Source organism: Pimephales promelas, chromosome 2 (assembly GCF_988280905.1).
Source record: "Pimephales promelas chromosome 2, fPimPro1.hap1.1, whole genome shotgun sequence".
NCBI classification, from domain to species: domain Eukaryota; kingdom Metazoa; phylum Chordata; class Actinopteri; order Cypriniformes; family Leuciscidae; genus Pimephales; species Pimephales promelas.
In genome coordinates, this window is record NC_142770.1 from 52,266,819 (window position 1) to 52,276,818 (window position 10,000).

The 10,000-nt window shown below is 61.9% G+C and overlaps 1 non-coding gene across 1 annotated transcript in view; it reads right to left on the reverse strand.

Moving 5' to 3' along the window:
- LOC148998148 (18S ribosomal RNA) overlaps positions 1–1,598 on the reverse strand; it is a 1,863-nt gene extending 265 nt beyond the window's left edge. The window contains exon 1 of the ribosomal RNA XR_016149768.1: positions 1–1,598. This exon is cut by the window's left edge and continues 265 nt beyond it. This is a non-coding gene — a ribosomal RNA (18S ribosomal RNA).
- Between the last annotated feature and the right edge of the window lie 8,402 nt (positions 1,599–10,000).

Here is a 10,000-nt window from a genome sequence, read left to right on the forward strand (position 1 = left end):
CCGATCACGAGCGGGGTTCAGCGGGTTACCCGCGCCTCTCGGCGCAGGGTAGGCACACGCTGATCCGCCCATTGTGGCGCGCGTGCAGCCCCGGACATCTAAGGGCATCACAGACCTGTTATTGCTCCATCTCGCGTGGCTGAACGCCACTTGTCCCTCTAAGAAGTTGGACGCCGACCGCTCGGGGCCGCGTAACTAGTTAGCATGCCGGAGTCTCGTTCGTTATCGGAATGAACCAGACAAATCGCTCCACCAACTAAGAACGGCCATGCACCACCACCCACAGAATCGAGAAAGAGCTATCAATCTGTCAATCCTTTCCGTGTCCGGGCCGGGTGAGCTTTCCCGTGTTGAGTCAAATTAAGCCGCAGGCTCCACTCCTGGTGGTGCCCTTCCGTCAATTCCTTTAAGTTTCAGCTTTGCAACCATACTCCCCCCGGAACCCAAAGACTCGTGGTTTCCCGCACGCTGCCCGGCGGGTCATGGGAATAACGCCGCCGGATCGCGGGTCGGCATCGTTTACGGTCGGAACTACGACGGTATCTGATCGTCTTCGAACCTCCGACTTTCGTTCTTGATTAATGAAAACATTCTTGGCAAATGCTTTCGCTCTCGTCCGTCTTGCGCCGGTCCAAGAATTTCACCTCTAGCGGCGCAATACGAATGCCCCCGGCCGTCCCTCTCAATCATGGCCCCGGGTTCCAGAAACCCACAAAATAGAACCGGAGTCCTATTCCATTATTCCTAGCTGCGGTATTCAGCGGCGACGGGCGGCCTGCTTTGAACACTCTAATTTTTTCAAAGTAAACGCTTCGGGCCCCGAGGACCGGACACCCAGTTAAGGGCATCCGGGGGGCGCCGTGAGGCAGGGGTCCGGGACAGGCGGTGGCTCGCCTCGCGGCGGACCGCCGGCCCGCTCCCGAGATCCAACTACGAGCTTTTTAACTGCAGCAACTTTAGTATACGCTATTGGAGCTGGAATTACCGCGGCTGCTGGCACCAGACTTGCCCTCCAATGGGTCCTCGCCCATGGGTTTAGGATACGCTCATTCCAATTACAGGGCCTCGAAAGAGACCTGTATTGTTATTTTTCGTCACTACCTCTCCGTGTCGGAAATGGGTAATTTGCGCGCCTGCTGCCTTCCTTGGATGTGGTAGCCGTTTCTCAGGCTCCCTCTCCGGAATCGAACCCTGATTCCCCGTTACCCGTGGTCACCATGGTAGGCGCCGAATGTACCATCGAAAGTTGATAGGGCAGACATTCGAATGAGTCGTCGCCGCCGCGGAGGGCGCGCGATCGGCCCGAGGTTATCTAGAGTCACCAAAGCGGCCGGGGCGGCCGGAGCCGCACCCGGATGGGTTTTGGATCTGATAAATGCACGCGTCCCCGACCCCCCGAGGGGAGCCGGGTCGGCGCTCGTTTGCATGTATTAGCTCTGGAATTGCCACAGTTATCCAAGTAGCGGGTGGAGCGATCAAAGGAACCATAACTGATTTAATGAGCCATTCGCAGTTTCACTGTACCGACCGTGTGCACTTAGACCTGCATGGCTTAATCTTTGAGACAAGCATATGCTACTGGCAGGATCAACCAGGTAAACCGCCCTGTAGGGGGGGAAGGAGAACCGCGAACACGCTGGCTTCCTACACGGGTCTCGCTCCGCCTCGAGTGCGGCCCGGGTCGGCGGGCCGGGGGCTCGGGGACGGCGCGGCCGCTCATAGGGGGCGCGTGCGGAACCCTCCTCTCTCTCTGGGGGGGAGAAGGTGTGGCCGCTGGGTCGAGGCCGTAACCGGGAAAGGGTGCCTTTCGGGCGGGGGAGGCGCGGGTGCGAAGAGCCGGCTCGAAGACTGGGAGGGTGGGGGGATGTGTCGAGCCCCCCGATCCGCTCGCCGTCCGATCCGACCGACGCGACCGCGTCCTCCGCCCGCCGTGGCGGACGTTCGTTTCAGACGGGTCTTCTGAGTCTCCCGAGGTCGACGCGGCCTGCTTTCCCCGGAGGGAGGCCGCGTCTAGAGTCGACGCGCAGAGCGGGGAGGAGCAAGCTGCCCATAGCGGTCTCTCGACCGGGCAGGGGCCGTCCCCAGGCGCGTCCGAAGTTCCAATCGATCAGGCTAAACACCCCTCGCGTCGACGGCCCGGGAGGAGGGGGTGCGCTCCTCTCGGGCCCCGGGGGTGGGCAACCCGGAGGCGCCCGTCACACGGAGATCCGTTACCTTGTCCGAGCGGGGCGTTTGTCCCCTCCTCGACAAAACCCCGAAGGCCCGTTTTAGGACCGTCTTGGCACCGACGGAAGCTCCGCCGCGCCCACCGATACCGTCTCGCCCCGGGCACGAAGCGCCCTCCCGGGTGACCGGCCCGGGAGGCGGGCCGTCCTGGTAAACTCTTTCGACTTCACGTTTAGGGACTCTGTCCCTTTTTTCCGGAGGGGGGCCTTTTCCTCCAGAGCGCCCTGGTTACCGCCTGCCTGCCGACCCCAGACGACGCATCCTCCCCAGGATGTCGGAAACCGATACCGAGCAACGCTTTTTTTTTTGGTCCGTCACCTTGTCCGAGCGGGGCTCTCGTCCCCTTCCTCGACAAAACCCCGAAGGCCCGTTTTAGGACCGTCTCGGCACCGACGGGTGCTCCGTTCACGCCCACCGATACCGTCTCGCCCCGGGTCCGAGGCACCCACCCAGGTCACCGGCCATGGAGACGGGCCGGCCCTGGGGAACTCTTTCGACTTCACGTTTACGGACTCTGTCCTTTTTTTCCGGAGGGGGGCCTTTTCCTCCAGAGCGCCCTGGTGACCGCCTGCCTGCCTGCCTGCCGACCCCAGATGACGCATCCCCGCCTGGATGTCAGAAACCGATACCGAGCACCATTTTTTAGCCCGTCGCCTTGTCCGATTGGGGCGCTTGTCCCCTTCCTCGACAAAACCCCGAAGGCCCGTCTCAGGACCACCTCGGCACCGACGGGGGCTCCGCCAGGCAGACGCATTCGCTCGTGCCCGAAAACGAGGCGCTCTCCCCGGTCGCCAGCCGGGGGAGGTTCGTTAGCATTGGGAATCTCGTTCGCACGCAACAGCACGGACACTCGCCGTTTACCCAGACCGACCGTTCGACAAGCATATGCCTGGGGTGCACTTTTTCCATAAAACCAGCCCGTCTTTTCCTGGAGGTCTCGTACTTCCAGAGCTCCGACGGGGGCGCAGTCTGGATTTTATATGCCCACCCAGAGCGAGTCTGAGTGGGACTCACGACGGTCTGATCAATGGTAGGGGGTGCTCTGTGTTTTGCACCACCACACTTGCCCTCTTCCATACAGCCCCGAAGGCCCGTTTTAGGACCGTCTTCCCTCCAGGTCGAGCTCCAGGGGGTGTCGGGCGAATCTGACTCTGGCCCAGGACGGGGCCACCCTCCCTGGGCTGGCCAGGGAGGTCTGAGACCATGGAGCTTTGGAACCACACCACGTCATTGGACTTAGTCGATTTTACTCAAATTTTTTGGCACCAGAGCCGGACCCCGCCACGCGCGCCGGGCTCGTGCCCAGGAAAGACGCACCCTGCCTGGGGTGCACTTTACATAAAACCGGCCTGTCTTTTCCTGGAGGTCTCGTACTTCCAGAGCTCCGACGGGGGGGGCGTAGTCTGGATTTTATATGCCCACCCAGAGCGAGTCTGAGTGGGACTCACGACGGTCTGATCAATGGTAGGGGGTGCTCTGTGTTTTGCACCACCACACTTGCCCTCTTCCATACAGCCCCGAAGGCCCGTTTTAGGACCGTCTTCCCTCCAGGTCGAGCTCCAGGGGGTGTCGGGCGAATCTGACTCTGGCCCAGGACGGGCCACCCTCCCTGGGCTGGCCAGGGAGGTCTGAGACCATGGAGCTTTGAACCCACGTCACGCCATTGGACTTAGTCGATTTTTCTCAATTTTTTTGGCACCAGAGCCGGACCCCGCCACGTGCGCCGGGCTCGTGCCCAGGAAAGATGCACCCTGCCTGGGGTGCACTTTTCAGAAAACCAGCCTGTCTTTTCCTGGAGGTCTCGTACTTCCAGAGCTCCGACGGGGCGTAGTCTGGATTTTATATGCCCACCCAGAGTGAGTCTGAGTGGGACTCACGACGGTCTGATCGCTGGTAGGGGTCCTCTGTGTTTGCCACCACCACGCTTCCCCCTCTCTCATACATCCCCGAAGGCCCGTTTTAGGACCGTCTTCGCTCCAGGCGGAGCTCCAGGGGTGGCGGGCAAATCTGAATCTGGCCCAGGACGGGCCACCCTCCCTGGGCTGGCCAGGGAGGTCTGAGGGCATGGAGCTTTGGAACCACACCACGTTATTGGACTCTGTCTATTTTTTCCCCCAAACTTTGGCACCAGAGCCGGACCACCACACCATGTGCGCTGGGCTCGTGCCCAGGAAAAGATGCACCCTGCCTGGGGTGCACTTTTCAGAAAACCAGCCTGTCTTTTCCTGGAGGTCTCGTAACTTCCAGAGCTCCAGCGCGGCGTAATCTGGATTTTTACATGCCCACCCAGAGTGACTCTGAGTGGGACTCACGACGGTCTGATCGCTGGTAGGGGGTCCTCTGTGTTTGCCACCACCACGCTTCCCCTCTCTCATACATCCCCGAAGGCCCGTTTTAGGACCGTCTTCGCTCCAGGCGGAGCTCCAGGGGTGGCGGGCGAATCTGAATCTGGCCCAGGACGGGCCACCCTCCCTGGGCTGGCCAGGGAGGTCTGAGGGCATGGAGGTTTGGAGCCACCGCACATTTTTTGTACTCTGTCGTTTTTCGAGATCTGGGCTTCAGAGTCGAGCCCAGGCTCCGTTTCAAGGTGGGCATTGGGCTTCGTTCTTGCCCAGGAGACCCGCACCCTGCCTGGGATGCACTTTTCAGAGAAACCGGGCCGCCTTTTCCTGGAGGTTCTCGTGTTTTTCAGAGCTCCACCACAGCAGAGATTGAATCCTCTTCCCCAGCCAGAGTGCACCCTCTCTGGCTTGGGTGAGTGCCTTGAGTGCCCTGGAGGTCCGAACCAACAGCACGTTTATGGACTTTGTCTATTTTTCCAAATTCGACTCCAGAGTCAAGCCGGCCAAGGGGCTCTCTGAAGGCCCCTCTCTCCCTCCCTCATCCTCTACAAGAGCCCCATGGTCCGTTTTAGGACCGTCTTCGCTCCAGGCGGAGCTCCAGGGGTGGCGGGGGAAATCTGAGTCTGGCCCAGGACGGGCCACCCTCCCTGGGCTGGCCAGGGAGGTCTGAGGGCATGGAGGTTTGGAGCCACCGCACCTTTTTGGACTCTGTCGTTTTTCGAGATCTGGACTTCAGAGTCGAGCCCAGGCTCCGTTTCAAGGTGGGCATCGGGCTTTATTCGTGCCCAGGAGACCCCGCACCCTGCCTGGGATGCACTTTTCAGAGAAATCGGGCCGTCTTTTCCTGGAGGTTTCGCGTTTTTTTTTTTTTTCAGAGCTCCACCACAGCAGAGATTGAATCTGCTTCCCCAGCCAGAGTGCACCCTCTCTGGCTTGGGTGAGTGCCTTGAGTGGCCAGGGCCAACATCACCCACGGGCATCGGGCTTTATTCGTGCCCATGAGACCCGCACCCTGCCTGGGATGCACTTTTCAGAGAAACCGGGCCGTCTTTTCCTGGAGGTTTCGCGTTTTTTTTTTTTCAGAGCTCCACCACAGCAGAGATTGAATCTGTTTCCCCAGCCAGAGTGCACCCTCTCTGGCTTGGGTGAGTGCCTTGAGTGGCCAGGGCCAACATCACCCACGGGCATCGGGCTTTATTCGTGCCCATGAGACCCGCACCCTGCCTGGGATGCACTTTTCAGAGAAACCGGGCCGTCTTTTCCTGGAGGTTTCGCGTTTTTCCAGAGCTCCACCACAGCAGAGATTGAATCTGCTTCCCCAGCCAGAGTGCACCCTCTCTGGCTTGGGTGAGTGCCTTGAGTGGCCAGGGCCAACATCACCCACGGGGCATCGGGCTTTATTCGTGCCCAGGAGACCCGCACCCTGCCTGGGATGCACTTTTCAGAGAAATCGGGCCGTCTTTTCCTGGAGGTTTCGCGTTTTTTCCAGAGCTCCACCACAGCAGAGATTGAATCTGCTTCCCCAGCCAGAGTGCACCCTCTCTGGCTTGGGTGAGTGCCTTGAGTGGCCAGGGCCAACATCACCCACGGGCATCGGGCTTTATTCGTGCCCATGAGACCCGCACCCTGCCTGGGATGCACTTTTCAGAGAAACCGGGCCGTCTTTTCCTGGAGGTTTGGCGTTTTTCCAGAGCTCCACCACAGCAGAGATTGAATCTGCTTCCCCAGCCAGAGTGCACCCTCTCTGGCTTGGGTGAGTGCCTTGAGTGGCCAGGGCCAACATCACCCACGGGGCATCGGGCTTTATTCGTGCCCAGGAGACCCGCACCCTGCCTGGGATGCAGATCGGTTTGTGTGAGTCCTGGTTGTGTGAGCGTTACCCTTCTACATCACCCCCAAGGCCCGTTTTAGGACCGTCTCGGCTCCGGGCGGACAGCCGGGGGGCGGGGGGCGAATCTGCCTCCGGCCCGGGTCGGAGCTCCCTCCCCGGGGCCGTGCGTGGAGACCCGTCGCGCCCGGAGCTCCCGTGCAACCCCACGTTTTGGACTTGGGTTTTGGAGCGAGCGAGCGGGGTCGAACCCCGGGGGCCGAGCCGCCACGGAGTCCCCGAGCCCCGGGGACGAAGCCCCGGGAGCGAGGTCCCTCCGTGGAGGCGCGAGCCCCCAGGGCCCGGCCGCCCGCCCGGGGAGGAGAGCGCACGCTCCCCTACCCCTCAGAACCCACGTGGCTGGTTGCAGCAGACCCTGTGCACCGGAGGTTCCTCCAGGAGCGCGGGGCTGGGTGCTCTAAGCCCAAGTCATACAGGCAACCATGCCTCCCCGGGACTCCCCCTGCGAGCGGCGGCTGTTTGAAGGACGGTAACCCCACCGCACGGGGCTTCAAACGACCGTAGCTCTCCGAAGGCGGCTCCGATCGACGCCAAATTTTTGTCGGCTGGAGAACGGGACGAGACCTTTCGAATGAGACCGCCCCCAGCCCCGTGGGCCCCCGGGGGCCCGAGATACGGGCCCCCAAAGCGCCCCGGAAGCGGAAAAACGCAAATATCTCGCCGAAAACTCGACGTGCCCGGCCGAGGCCGGGCTCATTCGAACCGTCTCGCCGAGCTGAACGCGTCCATATGCGTTTCGTCGTTTTTGGTCGAGTATTCGCGGAGATATCGGCCGAAAACCCTCGGCCGCGCTCTGAAATGGCGCCCGCCGATGACGTCACGATCCCGGGAGAAAATCGCCCGTATCTCCGCGACGCGAAGGCCCAGAGAGCTCAAATTTGGGTGGCGAGGTCCCACGGGGGCCCTCGCTCGAACCAGGGCGGCGGCGGGCCCCGGGGACGCCCCCTACCGGATCGCCGTTCGCCGGGACCCCCGACTTTGAACGGCTATAACTCGGGGACCCGGGCGAGTTGGACCTCGTGGGTGGGCTCTTTCGAAAGGCCCCGTCCGGCACTACGGTCGATTCGAGTTTGGGGAAGATTGGCCCGGGGGTTCGCGAGATATAAGCCAAAAACGCCGCGCCTTTGACCGGGCCTAACTCCCTGACCCCGAGGCCCCCGGGGACGCGGGTGGCCTCTTTGGATAGGGCCCCCCGAGGCCTACGGAAGACCCGAGTTTGAAATTTTTTCGCCCGGCCGTTTTCGAGATATCGGCGAAAAACGGAATCTTCCCGTCCGGTGGGTGGGTGGGTGTGGGTGTGGGTGTCTCCGGGGGGCGGGGGGACTTCCAGGACCCCGGGGGGGCCACCTGGCCGTGCCCGAGGACGGTGCACCTCCCTGGGTGTGCCGTCAGAGCCTCCGGGGCCCCGGAAGTCCCCGCCCACTGCACGTTTTCGGACTTTGAGGGATTTTCGGGCCCCGAATTCGAACGCCCGTAGCTCGGGGACCCGGCGGCCCAGAGACACCGGACTCGGGTCAAGTGTGGCGTCCCGGCGGGCCCCTCGCAAAGAGCCCGCCCCCGAGCTCCGGGGCCCCCGGGTCCCGGAGAAAAGGGGCCCGACGTGTCGGGGGGGCGCCCGGGAAGGAAAGGTCCCAGGGGCCCGGGGCAGGCGGGGTCCGAGAGGGCCCGTGGGGAGCCCCCGACACCCGAAAGGGCGAGCCGCTGGGACCTCCCCTCTCCGAGATACGGGCCGTTTTCTCCGAAAGTCGCCCGCGCGTAACGGGGCCCATCTCGGGACCGGGAGGTCCCAGCGGCTCGCGGCGGCGGGTGCGGGGCCCGCTCTCGGGGACCTTGCTCCTCCCGCCGTCCCGAGCCACGGGGACCTTCCGGTCCCGAGATACGGCCACTTCCTGTCCAGCTTTGACCGGGTGTAACTCGAAAAGTAAGCCGAGTTGGGGCTCCACACTCGGGGGTATTGGGGGCCTCTGGGAGGGCCCCCCACGCCGGGTGTATGGGGCCCCAACTCGGCTTGGTTCCGGAGATATGGCCCTTTAAAGTTTCAACTTTGACCGGCTGTAACTCGAAAAGTGAGCCGAGTTGGGGCTCCACACTCGGGGGTATTGGGGGCCTCTAGGAGGGCCCCCCACGCCGGGTGTATGGGGCCCCAACTCGGCTTGGTTCCGGAGATATGGCCCTTTAAAGTTTCAACTTTGACCGGCTGTAACTCGAAAAGTGAGCCGAGTTGGGGCTCCACACTCGGTGGTATTGGGGGCCTCTAGGAGGGCCCCCCACGCCGGGTGTATGGGGCCCCAACTCGGCTTGGTTCCGGAGATATGGCCCTTTAAAGTTTCAACTTTGACCGGCTGTAACTCGAAAAGTAAGCCGAGTTGGGGCTCCACACTCGGGGGTATTGGGGGCCTCTAGGAGGGCCCCCCACGCCGGGTGTATGGGGCCCCAACTCGGCTTGGTTCCGGAGATATGCCCGTTTGAAGTTGCAACTTCTACCCAGTCTAATAATCCCAAAATAATAATTAAATAAAAAAAAAAAATAATAATAAAAATAAAAATAAGCCGAGTTGGGGCTCCACACTCTGGGCCTGGGGGGCACCACTAGGAGATCCCCCTGTGCCCAGAGCGTGGAGCCCCGAATCGGCTTTCCACACCACTCACACCGGTTTCTGACTACCTTAAGAGAGTCATTGTTAGTCGCGCAGTTTACCCGACTCTGGGAACCGGGGCTTTGGGCTTGGGGGAGACCCACCGCTCGCCCCCTAACACGTCGGGGGGGACCAGGGGGCACCCGCCTGGACCCCCTCAGCCCCACTTCGGAGAACCAGAACGCTGGCCAGGGACCCCCACGGCGGTTGAAGTTTGAACTTCTACCCGGTGCATCCCGAAAAATTGAAAAAAATAAAATAAAATAAGATTAAAAAAATAATAATAATAATAATAATAATAATAATTTTAAAAAAAATAAGCCGAGTTGGGGCTCCACACTCTGGGCCTGGGGTGGACCACTAGGAGATCCCCCTGTGCCCAGAGCGTGGAGCCCCAACTCGGCTTTCCACACCACTCACACCGGTTCCTGCCTACCTTAAGAGAGTCAAAGTTACTCCCGCAGTTTACCCGACTCTGGGAACCGGGGCTTTGGGCTTGGGGGAGACCCACCGCTCGCCCCCTAACACGTCGGGGGGACCAGGGGGCACCCGCCTGGACCACCTCCTGCCCGACTCGGAGAACCAGAGCTCTGGCCAGGGACCCCCACCGCCGTACCCCCTCCTGCCCGACTCGGAGAACCAGAGCTCTGGCCAGGGACCCCCACCGCCGTACCCACTCCTGCCCGACTCGGAGAACCAGAGCTCTGGCCAGGGACCCCCACCGCCGTACCCCCTCCTGCCCGACTCGGAGAACCAGAGCCCTGGGCAGGGACCCCCATCGCCGTACCCCCTCCTGCCCGACTCGGAGAACCAGAGCCCTGGGCAGGGACCCCCACCGCCGTACCCCCTCCTGCCCGACTCGGAGAACCAGAGCCCTGGGCAAGGACCCCCACCGCCGTACACCCCTC